At 31.3% G+C, this 23493-nt stretch overlaps 1 protein-coding gene across 1 annotated transcript in view; it reads right to left on the bottom strand.

Annotated features, from left to right (window-relative positions):
* The window catches only part of Myc (bHLH transcription factor Myc), a 265387-nt gene extending 264231 nt beyond the window's left edge, over positions 1–1156 (bottom strand). The window contains exon 1 of the mRNA XM_003702389.3: positions 582–1156. The gene's annotated coding sequence lies outside the window, so the exon portion shown is untranslated. The remainder of the gene's footprint in view (positions 1–581) is intronic.
* Between the last annotated feature and the right edge of the window lie 22337 nt (positions 1157–23493).

Raw genomic sequence — 23493 nt, 5'->3', positions numbered from 1 at the left:
ATAACTTGTTAGTATGTATTAAAAAAAAAATATTAAGAAAAACGGTGATTTTGTATTTAAAGAATAATTTTTATACGCATTTTTTATTTATTTTTATCGATAACCTTCGAATGAGGTATTGCGCGCGAAAAATTAATGACCCGAATTTTGGCGGCAAAATCGAAACGAAAAAGGACTCGTTCGCTGCCGAAGTTACATATCGAACGTCTCGAGATTTATTTATAAACGGAAGCATATAATTGATCTAAGAAGGCAGACTGCCAAAAAGAAATATACAACCTGATACAAATTGTTCAGAATCTCTGCAAAATGTTCCTCATCGATATTTATACGCGGTCTTTAGAAATAGTTGAATGGGACGAATGTTCGAAGAAAGCCGAATCAGACACTATTTTCACCTCAATTACCCGGCGTCGTATCTATCTTGAGAACGATCGAAAGCACCCACATTTCGTTTCACGTTACAGTTTCTATTTGTCGAAAAAAGTTCTCGAACGAGCAACGATCACGCGAGTCACACTGCGAAACTATCATTTTGAACCGGGCGGTAACAGTAATAAAGGAAAAAAAATACACTGTACCTGTCGGCCACTTCGTGTTGTACGCCAAAAGAGTAATAGTATCCACTGTGGAACACACTTTGACACGAGTTCGAATCTCGCGCTAGAAACTGAACCGATATACGGAATAAAGGCGCGTCCCGCCTATTTTCTGTATGATTGAGATGCGGCTAAATCGCGTTCGATCGGTCTCGAACGTGGAACGAACGGTTTGATACACGTCACTGGAACGCACTTTCTTTCATCCGCGGTAATGCAAAAACTAACCGTGGAAAAATGCCGTGATGAAATATCCGTTCAGGCGATACAGCCGCCGGTACTACTGTCGTACGGCCATAAACCTTCTAGCCGTTTTCTTTTATTATCGAGACTGTTTAACAAAGATATACTACTGCCGCTATTGTATTTTACCAGGCAAAGAAAGAATTTCATTCTCGGCGCGATCTGTACGACAAACCGGTGGCTCGAACTCTGTCTCGTGCACGCACACGGTGATCGGCGGCGACCCGTACTTTACTTTAAGGCCGGTTAGAGGCGACTAAACTAACTATTCGGCTTGTGCGCCTTCCATCTTCCGCAGGCATGCCCACCGCTGCGGGACCGGCGCCAGGACTGTGCCGTGCGCCACGTCGCCCCACCCTAATTTCTCCGGTACCGGCTACCTTCTACCAGCGCATTTATCTAACCTCCTATCGCACGATAATCGAGCTGATATTTAACCTCGCTTCAAACACTTATATTTTATACAAGCTGGCCCAAAAATCCTGCTACTAGTGTCTTCTATTACAAGCCGAATAACATTTCATTTCATTCAGATGTATAGAGTACTTCTTCAATCATATTGTAATGTGTTAGCGGAATTTAACTTAATTTTGCATGTCAATAAAATTACTTTAAATAAATTAGGAGTGATTTAATGAGTGTATTTAATTCTATTAGAAGTTATATGTTGGTTTAAATATTGAAATCATATTGTATGTATGTTGTAAATGGTATTGTGCTATAATAGAAATTATATATAAGTATAATTTGTTTAGTATAATGTAATACAATAAAGATAATATTTTTTTTTATTTATTTGTTTGTAGTTGCATCAACTAGCCATGGGTTATTATATTGTTGTAATATTATTGTAAAATAATTGTGTTAGTGCGTAATCAGAATTAGTGATTTTTGTGAAGCTGTATTTCTAATGTAATTAATTTAATAAATCTACAGTACAAAACATGTAATTAATATTATAATAACAGGAACTTTCAGTTAATTAGATTAATTATAATTCTTATTAATATATTAATGATTATATATGATTATTGTAAAAATTCCAGTAAAATTTATTAGTGACAGAATTGATAATTTCAAGAATATTTTTCGTTAATTCAAAAATCAATGACTATTGCAAATTTATATATTAATCATATAAAAATGAATTATCAGACATTACTAAATATAATATTATGTATCATTCACAGGATTTAATTGAATGTATAATGCACATGTAAGTAAAAATACCACAATAATTTCATATCAATGATTACATTTGTTAACTTATAATATTACATATTATTAATAACATTTCTTCAGTTAAATTAATAATATTAATTACATTAATATATATTAATAACTATCAAATTAACCAAAAAATGATTGAAATTGCAGAAATTACAAATATTTTGTAAGATCTCCAAAATGAATTTTCCCAAAAACGAAGTTGTATTTTGAACAAATTTTACTTTCTTTTATTTATTCTTGTGGCAATTTGTGGGACACCGTATATATTACTAGTATATCAGTAGATATTACGCTATTTACGAATAATCGCGTTATCACCGTATACAAGTATATCTACTCAATGTATCATGATACGATAAATCAATTGTAGAAACAAAAATTCTTCGCCGTTATAAAAATGTAATTAACTAGAACAGTGTATATACAAATAAAGACGTTTATCAATTACAACTTCTTACGTGTATAAATGAGGGGTGAGGGTATGGAAGGATTCAGTGCCATTTTGTAAGAAATCAAATGTGAACTATTGTGTAAATGTGAATGGGAGTGCAATTACAGTTAATATAATAAGGTATAAGTTTACAGCTAATAAATTACAGTTAATAAATTATAATTCTTATAATATTTACATTGCCAATATTTCAGAGTTCTCAATATTTATTGCTAATATAATTTATGTCAGTAATGAGAGCTGCACGGCGTCAGCCATAAACTCTTATTTTCCTTTTATTGCTGTTTGAAATCTGGTAATAAATACAATATAAAAATGTCGATGTCACTGTTCAAAATTATTACTCTTTCAATTGCATTAAATATTGATCAGAAATTTTGTATTCAACCTTTATTTTAACTTTGAATTCACACAAGTTTATAGAACCATCATTAATTAACCTCTGTATCACGTTACAATCTAAGCTTCCTTCTTGTTACAGTATATGTATCTACTACAAAATATGCACACCTATGTTGATTTATAAAGAGAATTACCATATGATGATTATCATTTCTAACACGAAATACCCTTACATTAAACAGGTAGTGTTCTTTTGTGTAGTGCAGATACCAGCTACGTATATAGCTTAGAGCATACATTACGGTTTGATGTACGCCTTTTCGCATGAGTTTGTCACGAGAGAAATGTGGAGGCCACATGTGGAGCAGGGTTGTGGTTGGCAACCTGTCGGAACCTGTACGAATTTAATACTATAACCAGTGGTGTAGTATTAAGAATACAAACGTTGATGACACTTCTGTTATTCCACGAAATGCATGGTCCATTTAAGATCTAAATTATAGACAAATCTGAATCCCCTTATATTATTATAATCCTCTTACGTACAATTGTATTTTGTATCATAGAACTAATCGTTCTCGTAAACTGTAAATATGGAGTTATATTTCCGGAGATTTGTACGTAATTCAGTAACAACTTCCTTTCAGATACCTGTACGTCCAAGGCAACTGAAACAATTGTATTCCTGTCATTTTGCGTGCAATGTGTTTTACGCTCTTTTAAACCAGACTTACATAAACCTATGAAGTTCGCTGAAAGAATATGCAACAGTATAGAATCTCTCTTTAATCCGTGACAAATTCTGAATCAAAAATAAATTGTGGTCGATGGTCCTAGACTATAATATTTTACTCGTGCTAATGTGATGGTGCGTCGTAAATCAACGGTATTTTTATCTACCACAAGCCAGTTTTCAACGCATGTCGTATATATCTATTATTTCAAATTGTGAAGTCAACGGTGATAAAGTTTTTACATATACAGATAAACGTTGATTTATTCTCTGAATGATAAAAGGAGAAAGAGATGCTGCCGTTTACTGAAGTTTATTGGTCAATTTTTAAATTCAGCTTTCTATTTTTTATTTCGGAAATTTGAAAAGGTTGGGAATTTAGAAATGTGAAATTATTGGAGGTTAGGTGGTTGGAGATTAGGGAGTTTCAAGAGTTGGGGACTTAGGGGTTTCATAGTTCAAAAATTGAGAAATTTCGGGGTTTGAAGGTTTAAAAATTTAGAGGTTTGAAAGTTTAAAAATTCAGAGGTTTGAAAGTTTAAAATTTTAGAAATTTGAGAAGAGGAAACTTGGTTGGGGAGTTAGAAATGTGAAATTTTATGAAATTATGTAGTTGGAAGTTAGGGAGTTTAGGGAGTTGGAGATTTAGGGGATTGATCATTTAAAAATTTAGAAACTTAGGGGTTTAAAGGTTTAAATATTTAGGGGTTTGAAAGTTTAAAAATTTGGGAGTTTGAAAATTTGGAAATTTAGGGGTTTGAAAGATAAAAATTTTAGAAATTTGGGAAGAGTAAAAATTGATATTTGTGAACAACGCAATCTGAAAGTTTGATAATTAAAAAATGTGTAAAGACCTCAACAATTTTTAAGATCTTCACATACAGGAATATTAAACACCCTAAAAAATTCCAAATCCTTTCAATTAAAAAGTGGAATAACCTACATATTTAAAATGTCCGTATCTACATACTTCAATACAGTCCAAATGTCTGAAAAGAAGATTGTCTCAAGGTAACAGATAAGTTCGAATTTTATGGGTCATTATCCTAAAAAAGTGGCATAAAATAATCTGGCAAGGTATCGTAAAATATAAAAGACGAATCCATTATACCCGCAAGAAATGTAATAATCTATGAAGTGCCATTAAAAGTTAATTTCTTCGTATGCGTTTCAAAATATTTCACAATATTATCTGAAATATATTCTAAATAAATTCTGCAATAAAATATAATTTGCCGTCCTTCGAGCGCGTCCGTCAAAAGGGTAATTTCTAGGATTCGCACGTTGTGTCGAGATATTACACCATACATGGTCATTGTATCTATTTCAGGCATGTATTTATTGACTGAGACTTTTACACAATGAACGCGTGTGTTCACGATGCCCGGGAAGGCTGCTCGTAATGTATGTATGTATGTACGTAGCCCTTGACACACAATATTGTGCAATTCTAAGCAGCACAGAAAATGCGGCTGATAGCGACACGTTACGTCACTGTCAGTATTAAGGGTTAGATTTATGGGAGGTTTTGATGAACCGAGATAACAGAGTTTCGCGTTATTATCATCTTCACTCGAATCCAGTGAAAAGTTTCGACGTTGTTTTATTTCAAGCACTGATTAGAACTTCAACGCATTATCGTAATCACCCGTAAACTTTATGAGAACAACTCGTTGAACTGTTCTTAACCCAGAACTATCAACTACGAATATAATCTTTACGCGTTTTATCTTGGAAGTACGCTTGAGTAATATGTAATACATACTACAATACTTTGTCTTATTTCTGATACCTAATCTCTTTAATCTCTCATATTAATGTCAAACAGATATGAACCCAAGTTTTGGGACTGTTACTGAAATTATGTTTATCGGTATATTCTGTTTATGGATGAAAGTATTAGTAATTGGTATCGAAGTTATTTATTTACGGGAAATTTTGCATGGATTCAGTATTTGAGAAAATTTTTGTTGTGGGGTGTGGACTCGTCGTGTTACGGCACTGACGCAATACGTGTGGGGGCCGCGCCCGCGCTACTCTTGCCATAATGTTACATATATTGCGAAAATTACGTTGTTTTGTTCGAAACAACTTTGAGAATATTTGCTTGTGATGGTAATCGAAGCTACTGTTCAAATTTGAGCATCTGTCGCGATGTACTTCAAGAGATATTTGAGCTGAAACAGCGGCGTTGCGGATTACTTGTTCGTTGCGGAGTATTGAGCGCTGCGGTTCAGGCGGCATCAACGCCTTAGTGACAGATTTGAGTTGTTCGCGAGTAACTGTCACTAAATCAAGTGTTCTTTTCAATGATCTAGTGATGGTTGCGTGTTACATGTAGTTACTGTGGATATTATAACTTTATGTTACTACAGATATTTTTATAATGTTTATAACGTTCTGTTTATAACATTTTGTAACGTTTATAACGGTTAGGTGAGGTTAGCTTAGGTTATATTTTTATAACGTTTATAACGTTCTGTTTATAACATTCTGTAACGTTTACAACGTTATAAAAATAGTAATATATAATGTTACTATATAACCTTCATAACGTTACTATAGATATTGACACTTTTTTATGTCATTCACATCTTCATGTTTAAACATAAATCCACATTGTTTATATTGTTTATCGGCATTGATTGTCCAATTAAAAATGTTAGTATTATGTACTTGATACTGTAAATGAAATGAAACTTGAAATTGAAGTGTAACAAAGTATAATATTATAAGTCATTTGTTTAAAATAAAAATATCAATTTTTAGCTACTGTCAAGTGGATGTTATTTGAATTATAATTTTTAATACGTTTATGTTTTCGGCCGTATTCTTTTGGTACATGGAGGTTGATTTAATCTTTGCATTCTTGAGTGAAAATTCATACAGTATTGACAATATTTGATTTCATTTTGACCGTGTTGGAATTCAATGTTTGTTTGCAATTAGCAATTTATTTGCAATTTTAATGTTTGTTAGAATTATGGACTGAATTGTCAATTACAAAATTATAATTTATGTATTTTGTAATTGAATAATTATAATTGACAGTTCAATTAAAATTATAATTTGAACTTGTAAATTATACTGTTACTAAAATAAGCTATTAACATTTTTGCTAACTCTTATGTGCTTTCCAGTTAAAAATTCATCCATTTTGTATTCCTATTTGTTAAAAAATGTTTAATTCTGTTGTAATTTAATGTTTGTTGAAAATTTAACACTGTAAGTTACAAAATTAAACTGCTTTAATTATAAACTTTAGAATTAAGCTGTAAAATTAATTGTAAATTATAAAATTAATCTGTGAATTATTAAATTGTATAATTGAATGTTAAAAATTACATTATTGTCAACAAAAATTGTTAATATTATTCCTAAAAAACTTTATTTGTTTTTTGTAAGAAAATTCATTTTTGTAACAAAATATTTCTACTCATTTTAATTTTAATTTATAAATTATAGATCACATTATAAACTTAAAAATTAAATTACACATTTGATTGTAAGTTTAAAAATTATATTACACATTTGTAAGTTTAAAAATTAAATTATAAATAAGATAGTAAATTATAAAATTATGCAATGTATAAAAGCAAATTATGACACTGATACCTCAAAACATTTAATTTACTGTGAAAATTCATTATTTCTAAATTTTATATTGCAATAATTTTAAAGATGATTAAGTATAAAAAAGAATGTCAAAGAGTAAAATTAAATGAAACACAGTGACACAAATTATAAAATTCAGTTTATAAACTTTTGTATTAGTGTATTAGGAATGTTCAATTTCATATTTTTAAATATACTAATTGCATAATTTATAATTTTCAATACCGAAAATATTGAAGTAAGTGCTTGTTAAAATTATTTTGAGTTATTGCAAATTGAAATTTATTACGTTCTCAAATACTATTTTATAAATTAATATTCATATAATAATATTTATAGAAAATAATAAATAATATTTCCTAATAAATAAGTCTTGTACCAAATGTATTTGACTTAGGGGGTTGCTGATTGTAATAGAGACTTCTGCTTATTTTTTACAAAGTATGTTGTACCTAATCTAACCTAACCGTTATAAATTTTAAAAATATACGAATTATGATCTCTTCAAACGTATAAATATTATATTACATTTCTATGTGATCTTCTGTTACATTACCATAATCTCTATAATTCACTAAAATAGCATTTAACTCGATATTCTAGTAATCCATAAACAAAAAAGAAATGTCTGAAAATTCTATTAAAGTCTATTTTACTGCACTCATACAGTTACATTATAAAAATAAATTTTTATCATGTTTTGTGCAAATAGATATTCGTTATCGCAAAACGTACAAGCAAACATTTAGTTCTTGATTTTTAAAGAATAGATATTAAACCATAAATGTTAAAAACTTTTTACCATAACTGTCCCCGAGCTCAATTTAATCATGTTTGACGAGGGAACCAAGTTATTTATGCCTAGATACTAGAAACGAAAAAAGTTTCCGTAATATCTCGTTATGAGGTCCCTTAAAACCGAAAAAGACCAAAGCCACGACCGATAAGCAGCTGTTGGAGGTCAGATAAGCCATTTAAAGATTTCTTTTTCGATCCACTTTTCGGTTCTCATTCTGAAATATGTTTCTTTACCCAACACGCACAATGTTATATCTTTTTAAAGATACGTAAAAACTGTCGACTAAGTTGTTAATGTTGACTGAGGTTTCAAACTCGATAACAAAATATAAGAATTTTATGTACTTAATGCAATTTTTTGTAATTGTAAGACAAGTCGGAATAGTTTATATAAAATATTATTTTATGACAAAAGTAAATTACAATTACGAAGAATGAACAGAGTTTTAGAGAGGCTGACGCTATTTTGATTATATCTACCGCCATTTTGTGTATACCCAGTTCGATCGAAAGGGATCTTTTAACCTTTAAATGCAAATAGTTGCCACTTGGGATTTCAAATTATCAAATGTATACAAGCAAATACTCCATTAAATAGTATCCGTAAAAATAAAGAATTATAAATGAAATTTGGAAGAAGTTACCTAAAAAAATGGCGGCACCGATTAAAATTAATACCGTTATTTAGTAACTCTGTTTGGAGGATCTCTGTTTACCTTTAACATTGTCGAGTTGAACGCGTGTCTAAGTGATCTTATTGACATTACAACTCACAGCTTTGTCAAAGTAGATTGAAAGTATGGCTTTGTTTAGACTGGGACCGCCTATAAGAAGGTGGTAAAGAGGCAGATCATCTTTGACAGTTCACACTTGGCTGGTTCGTACGGAAGCACCACGGCATTCCGCCTCTAAAGTCAGTTTGAAACTCGATAACTTTGAAAATCGATCCAGTTTCAGAGGTTGCGAAACATTTGCTTCGGAATCCTACGAAAAGCTAATCTCGCAGAAATCTGATTTTTCTGTCTATCTGATTCATCAATAGTTCGCGTGAGAAACAAATCCTGGTCGTTCCATCATTTTTATACTCAGTCAACGATTTTTAATATTTAAATTTTTTGATGATCATATAAGAATGTTAATATTTTCATTTATTATATATTGGAAAAAGTTTATTAAAATATTAGTAGATATTAGTTAAATAGTTAAATAATTGTAATAGTCAAATATATGCAATAGTTAAATAAATGCAATAATCAAATAACTGTAACCAAATACAATAGTTGAATACAATAGTCAAATTATTACAGTAATCAAATAATTATGATAGTCACATAGTTATAATAGCTAAATATTTACAGCAGTCAAAATATTGAAGTAGTCAGATAATTACAGTAGTCATATGATTATAGTAGTCAAATAATTATAATAGTCAAATAATAACAAATGTTAAATAGTTAAAATACATGAACAGTTAAATAGTTAAATAGTTAAACAGTTAACTAGTTAAATAGCCAAACAGTCAAATAGTTAACTAGTTAAATAGTCAAACAGTCAAATAATTAACTAGTTAAATAGTTAAGCAGTCAAATAGTTAACTAGTTAAATAGTTACATAGTTACATAGTTACATAGTCACATAGTTAAACAGTTAAACAATTAAATAGTCAAAAAGTTAAATGCTTAAATAGTTAAATAATTAAATGGTAAAGTAATTAAATAGTTAACTGAAATTCGTGTCTTAATAAAAATTTTAATTCAGTTTTTTGATTTTGATTTTGCAACTGTATAATGTCATAATCTTGTAACGTTGTCAGCTTAAAATTAAAAAATTTCTTAATTTTGTCACATCAGAACTTCCAAATTTTGCCTCCTAATACATAATTTAAAGTAAAAAGCAATTAATCGTGTATGGCGATATAAAACAACCGATTTGAAGAGTAGCATCACAAATATGATTTAAAAAGCCAAACGAATGAAACGGTTAAACGGTAAATAGGTTTTAATACTAAACAAATCTTTCGACAAAATTGAAAACGGCCAAAAGTTGCGAAAACTATTATCGATCGATCTCCCTCCAAATTCCGGCGGTCAAGAGAAAATTGATCGTTCAGCTGGTCACGAAAGGATATTGAAAAAGTTAAACCGCGCCGACAAATCCATCAGGATCGCGTACCTTTTGCGATGGAACTATCTGCCGGTGCATCTTTTCGGGGCGCGGTGGCGCAAAGAGCCAAGAAAAAGAAAGAACATGCAAGGAAAGAGAGAGAACTGGCCAGCAGGAGAAGTAGACAGGATAGGAACGGTTGATGGATTATTCGGAACGCGTCTTTGACAGTACCGTAACGACATTCCAAACAATTTTTCGTGCCCTTGTCGTCCTCTACGTATCGCGGAGAAAGTCGTTTTATTAATTTTAATTTGTGAAACTATCGTGGTTATATTAATTGACAGGCGAGCTTTGTGAAAGGTGATGTATCATGTGTGGCAACGAGGGCTTTGCTCTCCTTTTAATGGGACATGCGCTTGCGGTTTATAGTTGTTATTCGATTCTCATGGAATTTTTCTGTAATTTATAGGGGTAAATAGAATGCGTATAATTAACGCTCGTGTGGGTAACTGGTTACTCCAGTTCCCGTTCAACCTTTAATTTTTATCATTTTTACTATTGTTTACTTAATTAGTCCCCCTTTGAAATATTTTATCAAACTTACAAAACTTGTATTTCTAATAAGGTTAAAATCCTATGTTGACATAATTCCATATAATAAAATTTTATTTTTAGGAAAATATTATAGTTTGAAATATCCTGTAAAATAATAAATAACATTGAAAAGCTTCTTAATAAACTTAAGATGTCAAGAAACTTTTCTTAGAACTTCAGCTTTCTTCGACAGAAATTTATCAAATTTTTACTAAGAAATTTTAACGATCACTGTATGAGAGAGACCGAAATGAACCGTTCATTTGATCGAAGAGCACGATCGATTTAGCATCAGGTATCAGAAGTATCACAGGCTATCGAACTGTCGGCCAGATCGGTGAGGAATCACTTGGCACCGAACAATTTCGATTCTCTTCATTCATTAAACTGCGCTTGCTGCGAGTACACTGACAGCAATAAGCATCCTCCACGGTAGATGGAAGATAGTGAAAGGTGGAGGTGGATGAGGACGAGAAGTATAGTGGGAGTTCAACCTGGTGGCCGCATGCGCGATTCAACACCCTCCACTTCTCTTTCTCCGTCCTTATTTCCCGATGCTTTTTCCTCCATCGGCCTTTCTCTTCTCTCCTTCTTTCGCAACTCTTTCCGCCATCTCGTGTGAATAACCGAATGGCAGATGACCGCGCTCAAGCAAGGTCAACCGGCGTCTGCCTCCACCCAGGAGATTTGCCAGCCAGGTGACGTCATCGGATACGTCGATCTTGAACGAATTTGTTCAATAGCGTACTACGGTCGCGTATGAGACACGATTCTTTCGAATATAGTCGTATTTGTCATATTGTCTTTCGGGCACTCTTCAGGGATCAAATCTTGTTTTTCGAAAAATGCGGGAATCGGTACAAGTTCATTTTTAAAGAGCTTCAAGGATTTGGAGAGTTGGAAGTCGGTTCAGGATTTAGGGATCTATGGTTATGCCACTGTAGAGATTTGGAGATGTAGAAATGTGGAGACATGTGCATTTGGGGACCTAGGTATTTGGGAATTTTAGAAGATGGGAATTTAAGAATGTGGGAAACTAGACATTTGGGGATCTAGGTATTTGGAAATTTTAGAAGTTGGGTATCTAGAAATATGGGAACTTTAGAAGTGGAGAATCTGGGAATGTGGGAAACTAGAGATTTGGGGATCTAGGTATTTGGGAAGCTTAGAAGTTGGGTATCTAGGAATATGGGAATTTTAGAAGCGGGGAATCTAGCAATGTGGGAAACTAGAGATTTGGGGATCTAGGTATTTGGGAATTTTAGAAGTTGGGTATCTAGGAATATGGGAATTTTAGAAGTTGGGAATCTAGGAATGTGGAAACTTAAAGATTTGCAAATTTGAAGGATTGGGAATCTAGTAATATTTATTGTAGAGATGGGGTCAACAAATTTAACAATACAGGAAGTGGTGACTGAGGCATATGAAGATTACAGAAGTGGAAAATCTAAAAGTACGGGAATATAGGGATTTGAAGTTTAGAAATTTGCAGATGTGGGAATTAGGAGTTCTAAAGATTTGTATAGAGATTTGGGGATTTATAGATTTTGGGATTTGGTAGTTAGAGGATTTGGAGATCTGGAAATTGGGGACTTTGGGATTTAATCTAGGTATATAGCAATTTAGGAATTTGGGAGTTTAGAAATTTGTGAATATAGGAATTAGGAATTGGGGAATTTAGAAATTTGTGTATTTAAAAATTGTGAACCTTGGGAATTTAGGAGTTTAGAGACTAAAAATTTAGGCCTATGTTAATAGTTCTAGGGATTTGAATATATAGATATTTGGGAATGGAAAAATGTGGATATTCAGATATCAAAGAACTTGGGAATATAAAATATTTGACAATCTAAGTATTTGAGGGTGTTGAAAATTTGAATATCTAAGTTTTGAAATTTAATAATCTGAAAATTTGTTGATTTGATGGTTTTAAAATTAAAAATTCCAAAGAAAAGTATATATTAGACTACATCAGAAGAGCATCAACTGTTGCATGACATTTATTATGCATCATCATGCCACACTACTCATTAAATTAATGAATACACAATTATTTTAATAATAATACGTATAAGCTTAAATGCAACTCTTTCAGAGTAACTATATGTGTAACTAATTTTTTTATATCAATGGTAGCTGTTCCAGAAATCAACCTGTGTTATCTTCAATTCGCTATTGGTGTGTCGAAATGTAAGTACTTTAACGGAATTAAGTCTAGTTTACATTGGTAGAGCAAATAGAGGAGTAAGACTAGCAGGAAAAATCCACTTGCTGTGTTCATACGTATAAATTGTGTAAGTAGTTGTAAAGTGCTACAGTTAGAAGAAAAGATAGGCAAGTTATTTGCAATAATATACTATAGTTCCTGGCCATCGAATTACCAGTATTTTTCAGCATTTTTTTTTGTAAAATTAGCCAGTTCAAATTATAGTTATAGGATTTATTCGCTAGCATGATTAATACATGTTAATATCTTGAATTTCCTTTGCTTTGGTTAAAACTTGTGATATGCTCCGTATACATTGATCATATGCTTTTCATTATTTTCCCAAATGTCTGTAATTCTTTTCGACTCAGATGATGTGGATGAAGAGTTGTAAACTAGCCCTTTGAGCAGGCAGTTTTTACGACATTCTTTCACCTGACACACTATCGATGCTCCTAACATAAGGTCCGTAGTCACCCATCACACCATAGTAAATTACTAGGAATATATCGTTATCAACGTATTTACTAATAATTTTGCATGACCTAAGATTTTCCATACATGACATAATTACAGCCATAAAAGTGAAAATTTACGTACTCCTAATTCGTTGACCAGGTACTGTCTTTATGCAGCCATCCCAAGAATAACGGTACTTGAATTCGAAATACGAAGTTGCGAATATTACTGTAGGATCACTGACTAGCTAATAGTCAATGTAATTAAGTTTATTGAAGAAAATGATTATGAAAATACTATAAAACCCCATCCTACTCACTCAGAAATGTACAGGCCAAACTACGCCAGATACATCTTTTCGTCAGAGAATCAAACTTTCTTAAAATGAGCCAGAACCGCTCCAGAAACTGTCAAATCGTCACTTCTCGACCGTAGGCGACACAGGGGGGTCTGGAGAGCACAACCCACCCAGCGAGTAGAAAGCTTGTATACAGGGTCTCTCTACAGTCCGACCCCATCCTTATGTTTTGGAAATGTAACATAGTGGGACTTTAGAGGGACTCTGTATATAATAGGTGAATTGAGTGGAACAAAACTGGTTGTCGGAAAAACCTGGTTTCGATTAATATAGGATCGATTGACCGTGTGATTTGAGGGTTGTCTGCAGTAATAACCATTATATACGATGTTTCATACAATCGGGTCGAGATATATTGTGATAATTGTTCTAGAAAACTCAGCGATATTTATGAAATTTTTTATTGTTGTAATTTATGAGGTAGTATGATAAAACTTTGGAAAAAAGCTCTGAATCGGTTTTACAGGTAGTGGTATTTTTCCTTGTTTTGGGAACTGGTGTAATAAAGTAATAAAGCGGTGGTCAAATTACAGCGTGGCCTTTTTCTTTTTATTGAGGGCGGTTTGTAATTGTTCACTGGAGGTATATATATTTGTAGCATTTTTAATATTAATTCTACAATAGTGTATTTAAATTTCTAAATTTCTAAATTTTTAGATTTCTAGATTTCTAGATTTCTAAATTTCCAAATTTCCAAATTTCCAAATTTTCAAATTCCCAAATTTCCAAATTTCCAAATTCTCAAAGTCCCAAATTCCCAAATTTCTAAATACTCACATTTCCAAATTCCCAGATTTCCAAATTTAAAAATTTCCAAATTTCTAAATACCCAAATTTCCAAATTCCAAAATTCCAAAATTCTCAAATTCCCAAATTCCCAAATTCCCAAATTTCCAAATTTCTAAATACTCACATTTCCAAATTCCCAAATTTTCAAATTCCCAGATTTCCAAATTTCCAAATTTCCAAATTTCCAAATTTCCAAATTTCCAAATTTCCAAATTTCCAAATTCCCAAATTCCCACATTTTCAAATTTCCAAATCCTCACATTTCCAAATTCCCAAATTTCCAAATACCTAAATTTCCAAATTCCCAAATTTCCAAATTTCCAAACTTCTAAATTTATAAATATAGAAATTTCCAACTCTTCAAATGTTTAACTTTCCATATTTCTAACCCTTCAAATTTTCAGTTCTTCAAATTTCTAAGTATTTGGAGATATTGGAAATTGTAAATTTACGAATGTGGAGAAAAAATTTGAGAGTCTAGAATTTTGGGAAGATAGGAATTTTCAGATTTAAAAGGTAGAAGCTTCAATTTGAGGATATTAATACTAGAAAAAATCAACCTTCGTAAATTTAGAAACTTGCGGATTTAAAAATTTGTGGACTTTGCGGTTTGGAAATGTAAAAATCTGGAAATCGAGGATTATGTGAACCCAGAAACATTAGAATCTGAAAATTTAGAGATCTAAAGATTTAGGGATAGTAATTATTCAATTCTAATAATTAGAAACCTAAGAATTTAAAGATTCTTTAAATTTAAATATTTTGGAATTTGAGAGTTTACAAAGATAAAGGAGTTTACAAAAAGGAGATTATTAAGTGCACATATCCTAATCTAAATCCTAAACGACACTCGAGTTTACCTCAATATCTATAAACAATCAATTATCACAGCAATAACACTTCACTTTATTACCAAATAAAGTGAACGCACCAAAGTTTGAAAATTTGAATATGCCCAAAGATCCGTGTTACGACGATTTAATATCACAACAATACGAAAGGTACATTTGAAAACTCTTTTGAAAACTCTCAACGACCATACACATAATACGAGAAATATTGTAGGGACGTGAATTTTTGCTGGTCAGTTCATAGGAACTATGGGTACCTTATTGTTTGACCTAACGGTACAAGGTACTAAGGAGCACCCGCAATAAATTCCTTTACAACCTTGGGATTAGGTAATGGCGTCCACATTGTGGAGGCAAAGTCGTACCGGTTGAGTTTGCTTCTCTTACTGGTTAGTAAGTGTCTAACGCAAACTGAAATGTGCAACTTTCGTTTAAGCGGTTCGCTTAACACCTCTTGTTCATAGAAACGGTTCTGCTAGAAACAAATAAATTCTTAGCGCTTGTGTGTCAATTTCTTTTGTTCTCCCTGTTTACTTTTGTTCTCGTTAGAAAACCTAGGACGGCGGAATTCCTGATGTTCTACTTTAACTTTTTTACTTGAAGGTTTTTCTGATAAATCTTATTTTTGTTTTTAATGAACGTACGTATAAATAAACACTCATAGACACATAATGAATAAATAAAGTCATTACGAACTTTCGGGTTACGTATCAAATAGAATTATGGAATAAGAAAATTTTCATAGAATAATTATACAATTTGATTTTACTTACCTGCTATAACTAAATAAAAACCACATATCAAATAGAATTATGTAGGAATAATAATAAAATTTTCATAGAATAGTTATAAGATTTGATTTGACTTACCTGTTATAATAAACTGATGTTGAAACAGTTTTAAGATAGTGTAAGTTAATTTGCAATACTAGTTTTAACATCTTGACCTACACAAGAACACTACAGTTCGAATGCCCAACCAGATTCGTATTTTCACTGTAATTGAATTTTAATCAAGACTGAATGTATACTTTATTTAAAATTTCAATTTTCTTTATTTCACGTTGTAGCTTTAGCTGTGAATGACGCTGTCCAGAAAATTGTAGGTTAGAGGGTCAACTTACAATTTTCTAGGTAGTCATTTACAACTTGCTCCATGTGAAGATGAATAAAGAAAATTTAGTTACATTTCTAATTCAAAGATATTTATGAAGATTAGAACTGAAACTCTATTGCAGCGAAAAGATGAGTCACATATGAACTGTATTACATGAGTCACATGTAACTGTTATGAATTATATGTTATTGGCAGGTTAATTTTCCAGATTTGCAGGTTATCGTAGTTGCAGCATTACATTTGTATAAATTGTAATAAATGTAATTTACCACATATGTAATTTATTCTACTTAACACATGGACTGCCCTCATTGAAACAGCTGTACATTAGCTAGTATTTTCATTTTAATTTTGTCATTTTAATCATATTTATTTTTCATAGTTGCAAACACTTAATATGAGTATTTTCTGTTAGGTAAGAAGACTATTTAATAACATAGGTGGTTGATCTATATGGTAAATCTAATTAACCCATATGTGTAAATGTCACATGTGGATGACATGGTCAAAGTGTTAAATAAATATGTGTCCAACTCTCAAAAACCAATATTATCTTGAATTAATGTCCTAAACTTTCTATGACATAAAATTTCTCATTTTTGAAATAATCTGAAACAATCTTGAAATAATCTTGAAACAATCTCAATAACTAAATTAAAATCTAGATATGGTATATCAGATTAAACTATAGTATGTTAGATTAAAATGCAACATTTTTCCTTAGTACCTACTTTCTTCGTAATCGTAGTAATGATCGATCTGGATGATTTGCAGCATTGTAAGGTCCCGTTATGATCGATATCTGTAGCAATATTCCGTCAGTGCAGTTTCGAATAAAGAAGTGGAAAGAGGCGAAATACTTATGTATATCAAAGGAGAACAATGCTTCTCTCAGAATGAAATCCTTCATCGAATACAGCAATGTCATGCAGAATAATTCGAGCTGCAACTTGTAACTGATGTTGCAATGTCTTCATTTTTAAGCATCTTCATTTTGTACTTTGAAGAGCATTGTTTGCCGCGTTTACAGTGCACGCCCTATGTTGCTAATGCGATGTAATGCTGCATTTCAGTGCTTCTGAAAGTGTCTTTTATATAATACAAATTATTTTCTTTCTGTTTGATATATCTTATTTTCGTTTGCTATTTACTATATTTGCTATTTGCTATAATGAAAGATGCTGGATAAGGGTATTGCATATATTACCTCTTTAAGGTAAGAACTCACTAAGGTGAAGTGGGGTAAGTGCAGACTGGTTTTTGCAAAGTTGATATTTAAACGTAAGTATTTTCAGTTTGCTATGTAAATACTTAACGCTATCGATATCGAACGCTTTGCATAATTACTACTATTTAATTAATATTAACTAGGACCTTAATTTTCCTTGTACATTTTGATTTTGATAGGAAATTGTTTAAAATGTCAACTACTCTGCACTTTCCCCGAAAATGGGGTAAGAGCGTAAATTGAAGTTAAATACTTTGAAACATTATTTCATGAGCAATGGGGCAAGAGCAGAATTATTAACAAATCTGCTGTAAAATGCTTTTTACTGCATTATGCTAGAACTCTATACTGCAAACAAGTACTCTTATTGTTAGCTGAAATATAGAAGGGGATATAGTGAAACAAAACAAGAAAACAAATATGCTAAATGGAGAAATTTCGGTCATATTGTAATAAAATAGCCTGTATACACACTTGCCCCGTTTACGAACTTACCCCACTTCACCTTAGACATAATTATTTAAAGCATCTTGAGATTCAAAGAAAACAATTTTCAAATAATTCATTTCTCGAACTATAAAATACAAAGTAAGAATTAAAATTTCTACAAGTTTATTTAATCTTCATCTTTAATTTGAGAAAGTGATCAATGAGATGAAAGATAAATGTCCCGTCTGTACGAAGAAAGGCAACACTTGAAATAAGCGAAATTTACTCTGAACGATAAAACATTTTCTTGAAAGTCTAGCGAACACACCCCGTACAGATAAACGAATGCACGTGTCGCGAAAATTTACGAAGAACAGAAATCGCTGCTAATCGAGAAGCTTATCTCGGTGATATAATCAGTTACCTAACAAGAATTCCTCAATTTAATCGGTTCGAAGAATTTCTGAAAATTCCAAATGTTTATAAATCAAATATTGTTTGGTTTAGAAATATAAGATTATGTTCATATTTGATGAATTTTATTAACTAAAAAATAAATATTAAATATTAATATTTTTGTAATTATTTTTTTTGGAACAATTTTCTGAGACGAATTAAAACAATATTAAAACTTATAAATTATTCAAAATGCATATAAATGTATTTAAACTACATAATTTAGTTTATAAAATATATATAAATTTTAAATAGCGAAGTCTCGTTATTTGTTAGTCACACAGAAAGATTTGTATCAAAATTTTTCTCAAAAAAAAAATTTTTCTCAACAATTTTGATACAAATTTTTCATGCAAAAACTGTATAAAATACTTCATATGTTTTTTTTCAACTTTTCCCATCACGGCTATATAGAGAGTATTTGAATCCAAGACCCGTCGTGCATGATTGACAGAAACATAACCGTAATCATAATATTTATCGAATATTCGATAATCCGAAACGTCTTTAAACTGGTGCAGCGATAGTTAAAGAACACTGTTTCGGATGATAAGGTTCAGCTAATCTCTGTACGAGATTATCTATGTGTATCTAATACATATAGAAGGTTATCGCGATAACGATGTTAAGCTTCCTGTATAAACTCTAAAACTGAGCTTAACCGTCCGATTTATGTACATATATTTTTTCTTCGAATCTTAAGTTCATTCGGTAACTATCGATCTATTTAATACTCTCACGTATGAGAAATCCTGTTTGATTTAGATAAAAACAAAAATTTGTTTTACTGGCGCCACGAATCGTGTGAAGTTTTCCTACCTTTTCTTTTACTATAAATATTTTCCGATGTAAAAACGTCTAACCTAAAAATGAATTGTAATTTAAAGTAAAAATTGAAAGAGAACAATCTTAAATTACAAGGTGTTCGCTTATTAAAAACATGGTTTCATATAATAAAGATTAAGTTATGATCACATAATAATCTAATTCTTTACAAAATTTCTGTGTGTACATTTTTAAGTTCGTAACAACATAATTTTAACATTACATGAATAAAGTAATGAATGTGTTATTACATTTACAAAATGGCGGATTTTCATCTTCAATTACGACGAAATTGATTAAAAAGTTTTTGTTACAATTAACCTTCATCGAGCTATCCTAGTTTTGTTTGAATATACAAATGGTCATTAAATCTCCATAAATCTTGGGATAATAAGAAAATTCCACATTTGAAAATCGACTAGTTTACCCGCAGTTCAACGAACCGGTCTCAAATAATCCAAGCAGAGAAAATTTTTCCCCAAAACTCGTCCGTGGACTTGTTCAGCGGAGCGAAACTGGGCGTAGTAAGGCGGTTCGGATGTAAAGCAACGGGAAACCAAAAGAGAAAAAAAAGCAAACGTTCATCCAAAGCCCGATTCGACAAGTGTTCTCACTTAAGAAATCGCCCGGAAAAATGAACGGAAGACAAAAACTGCCCGACTTGACCGCCATAAAAGTGTCAAGAATTGTCATTGTGGACACACGACACCGAGCCTGGAAAAAGTTGGAGAAAATGGGAGAAAGATATGCACGAAGAAATAGGAGGACCTAATTTTTTTGTTACACCCTTGCGACCATATGTTTCGTCGTAAATCTCCGAATAATCGTTCCACGGTCCATTGAGATTCGATAACATTCCTCTGGTTACACTCTTGACTAGAATCAGGTAGATAAATCAGTTCTGCTCGGAAAGTTGTAACCGAAAGAATACCGAGAAAAGGGCTTTTCGAATTTCGCAACTCGGGTCCTTAGGTCGGCCAAAAAGAGTAATGGGGTTCTGTGGGGAAGTCTTAAAATTTCACTGGGGGCCGGACAAGTGGATAGTTAGAATCTGGGGCTTTTTCGTTTCTATAATAATGGCCTCTAATTAACCCTTCCGGTGATTTATCGCTTTCATTTAATATGGTTTCGGTGTATCATTATCGGACTTGATATGAATGATTTTTCGTAATTTGCCATTTCGAGTTTCGTACGGGATGGTTTTAAATTGAATGTCTAAATTATTCTTGAGGCTGATGGAAAATGGCTGAGGTGTAATGAAATTGATTTCTATGGTAAAATTTATTAAAATCTATTTGGGTGATTGGGGAAAGATGTACCTTGATTTAAAGATTAAGCTTGATTGATTAAAAAATTATTAAGCATAAATAGTTTAGAAATTAAATTTAAACGGTTGAGAAGTTGTTAAGTGTAAATTTTTAAGAGTTATGTGTTTAATTGAGACTGATTTAGTCTAATTTGAAGTAGTGTAATTTTTAAGTCTGAATGATTGAGAAATTATTAAGTCTGAATAATTTAAAAATTATCAAGATTAAATAAATTTTAAGTCTAAATAATTTGTAAGTTGTCAAGTCTACATAATTTAGAAATTATCAAGTTTAAATAAATTTTAAGTCTAAATAATTTAGAAGTTATCAAGTCTAAATAATTTAAAAATGATCGAGTCTAAATTATTATTAAGTCTAAATAATTTGCAAGGTATCAAGTTTAAATAATTTAGAAGCAATCAAGTCCACATAATTTAGACGTTAACAAGTCTAAATATCTTGAAAATGATCAAGTTTAAATAATTTGCAAGTTATCAAGTCTAAATAATTTAGGAGCAATCAAGTCTATATAATTTAGAAGTTATCAAGTCTAAATAGTTTAAAAATAGTCAAGTGTAAATTATTTTTAAGTTTAAATAATTTGCAAGTTATCAAGTCTAAATAATTTAGAAGCAATGAAGTCTATATAATTTAGAAGTTATCAAATCTAAATTATTTTTAAGTCTAAATAATTTGCAAGTTATCAAGTTTAAATAATTTAGAAGCAATCAAGTCTATATAACTTAGAAGTTATCAAGTCTAAATTAGTTTTAAGTCTAAATAATTTGGAAGTTATCAAGCCTAAATAATTCAGAAGTTATCAAGTCTAAATAATTTTTAAGTCCATATAATTTAGAGGTTATCAAGTCCAAATAATTGAAGAATTATTACGTGACGTATATGTAGAATTACTTAGTAAATAAACAATTTTCATTACTTTATTATTATTCTAAAAATGATCAGTTTCCCCCATGTTAGAGTATCGATATGTCGTGAGATGTCGCGAATTAACAACATCGGTATTCTTTTGTTAACAAATCATAGATCGAAGAGACGCGCATTTTGGCGGTAGTGCGAGAAAAGACGCCGTACAATAAAGACGTTGTAAAACACACATTATTATTTTATAATAAAATTGCGTAAAAACCAACAGGTTATGGGCCCAGACCATTACAGTTTATAGTTGAGAATAGCGCGAGAAAAGACGTTGTAAAACACACATTATTAGTTTATAATAAAACTGCGTAAAAACCAACACCCCAAAAAAATATTTGAGTCTGACAATTATCAAAATGACTAAAAAACATAATATCTAAATACCATTTAAATATTATTATTAATAAATATTTATTACATAAAAACGTTATTTTCCCTTTTCCAATTCAGCACATATATATACACCAGATCAGTACAGTTAATGTCCATTAACATCAGCATCAGTAAATGTCCGAGTCTCAACTAAAAATTCTCCTTGTCAACTAATAGCACGGTACGGTAATAAGGCAGCTATTAATAAAACAATGAGGATTATAATTCTTTTGTCGGTGGAAGATTATCTCGTATCGAATTCCATTTCATCTATTTTGTAGTGGTTTCTGAGAAGAAAGGTTGCTGAATTCGATAACGAAATGGTCGAGGAGATCTGGTGCGCGTGTTCTCAGAAATACCTTTCTTTTTTCGACTATTTACCTTGGCCGCTTTCTATCGGTAGACAGGTAATACGCGGTACGTGGTAGACCAGGTAGTCGAAGATAAGGTAATTAAACATTCCGTAGGAATTTCATAAGTGCTTGACACCTCGGGTCTGGTCCTTTAGAGATTGTGGATTACCTTACTTTACTCGAATTCGTTTTAAGAACAATAAGGGGTCTACGAAAGATAACGTCCGATAAAAAGACTCTTGCCAAGAATTAAATTGCCACTTATCGATATAGCAAACTTTCCGTTTCTTTTACTATCCCTTTCGGTAAAAAATTATTTCAGTACATTTTTATGATGTTTGGAAAATATTTTTAATGTACGAAAGTATGTTGAAATATATATAATTTTTATTAGCGCATTATTATTATCTAACCTACAAATATAGAGTAACACATAACCTATAAACACAGGGTAAAACTTAACCTATAAATACAAGGTAAAACATAACCTATAAAACAAGATACCTTTAAAACATTTTATGGAAAAAAGTAATACATATTTTTCATACATTTTCACCTAATATGTAATGTACATATATGCATAAATGTTAGATTTCTTCGTTGAATGATGAAATGATTAAAAAAGATGTCACGCACAATATTTACCTTTTGCGAATGTTCTTAATGATAAGATGAATTAAGGATTACTTCTAAAGACTTATTCACCGAGAATTTTTGCTCGTTTAAAATTATCAGTACGATAATTAACAGAGCAGAAAGATAATTAATGCTACTTTAGAATGTTGGATGTAATTGAATGAGTTTCAACTCTGGGATTATTTACTTTTTGATATTAAATATTGTCTCTTGCTTTATGTTCATTTGAGCAAACGTTGTGGGTATTATTTAGATTTATTGAATAATAGACGGGGTTAGATTAATTTGCAAGTTTGCGACATGTGTTAGCACAATAGTGTACTGATTATGTATTGTGTGCACGACAAATACTTTTATTTAAAATTGAACTGTGTATCTGTTTATAAATGACAATTTTTATAAAATTGTTTAAATTTTCTTCAATAAAAAATTACGTACCTTTTTTTTTAATGATTTTGTAA

This window comes from Megachile rotundata, chromosome 11 (assembly GCF_050947335.1).
Source record: "Megachile rotundata isolate GNS110a chromosome 11, iyMegRotu1, whole genome shotgun sequence".
NCBI lineage: Eukaryota > Metazoa > Arthropoda > Insecta > Hymenoptera > Megachilidae > Megachile > Megachile rotundata.
The sequence above is the reverse complement of the archived record's forward strand: the minus strand, read 5'-3'. Positions and strand labels throughout refer to the sequence as shown.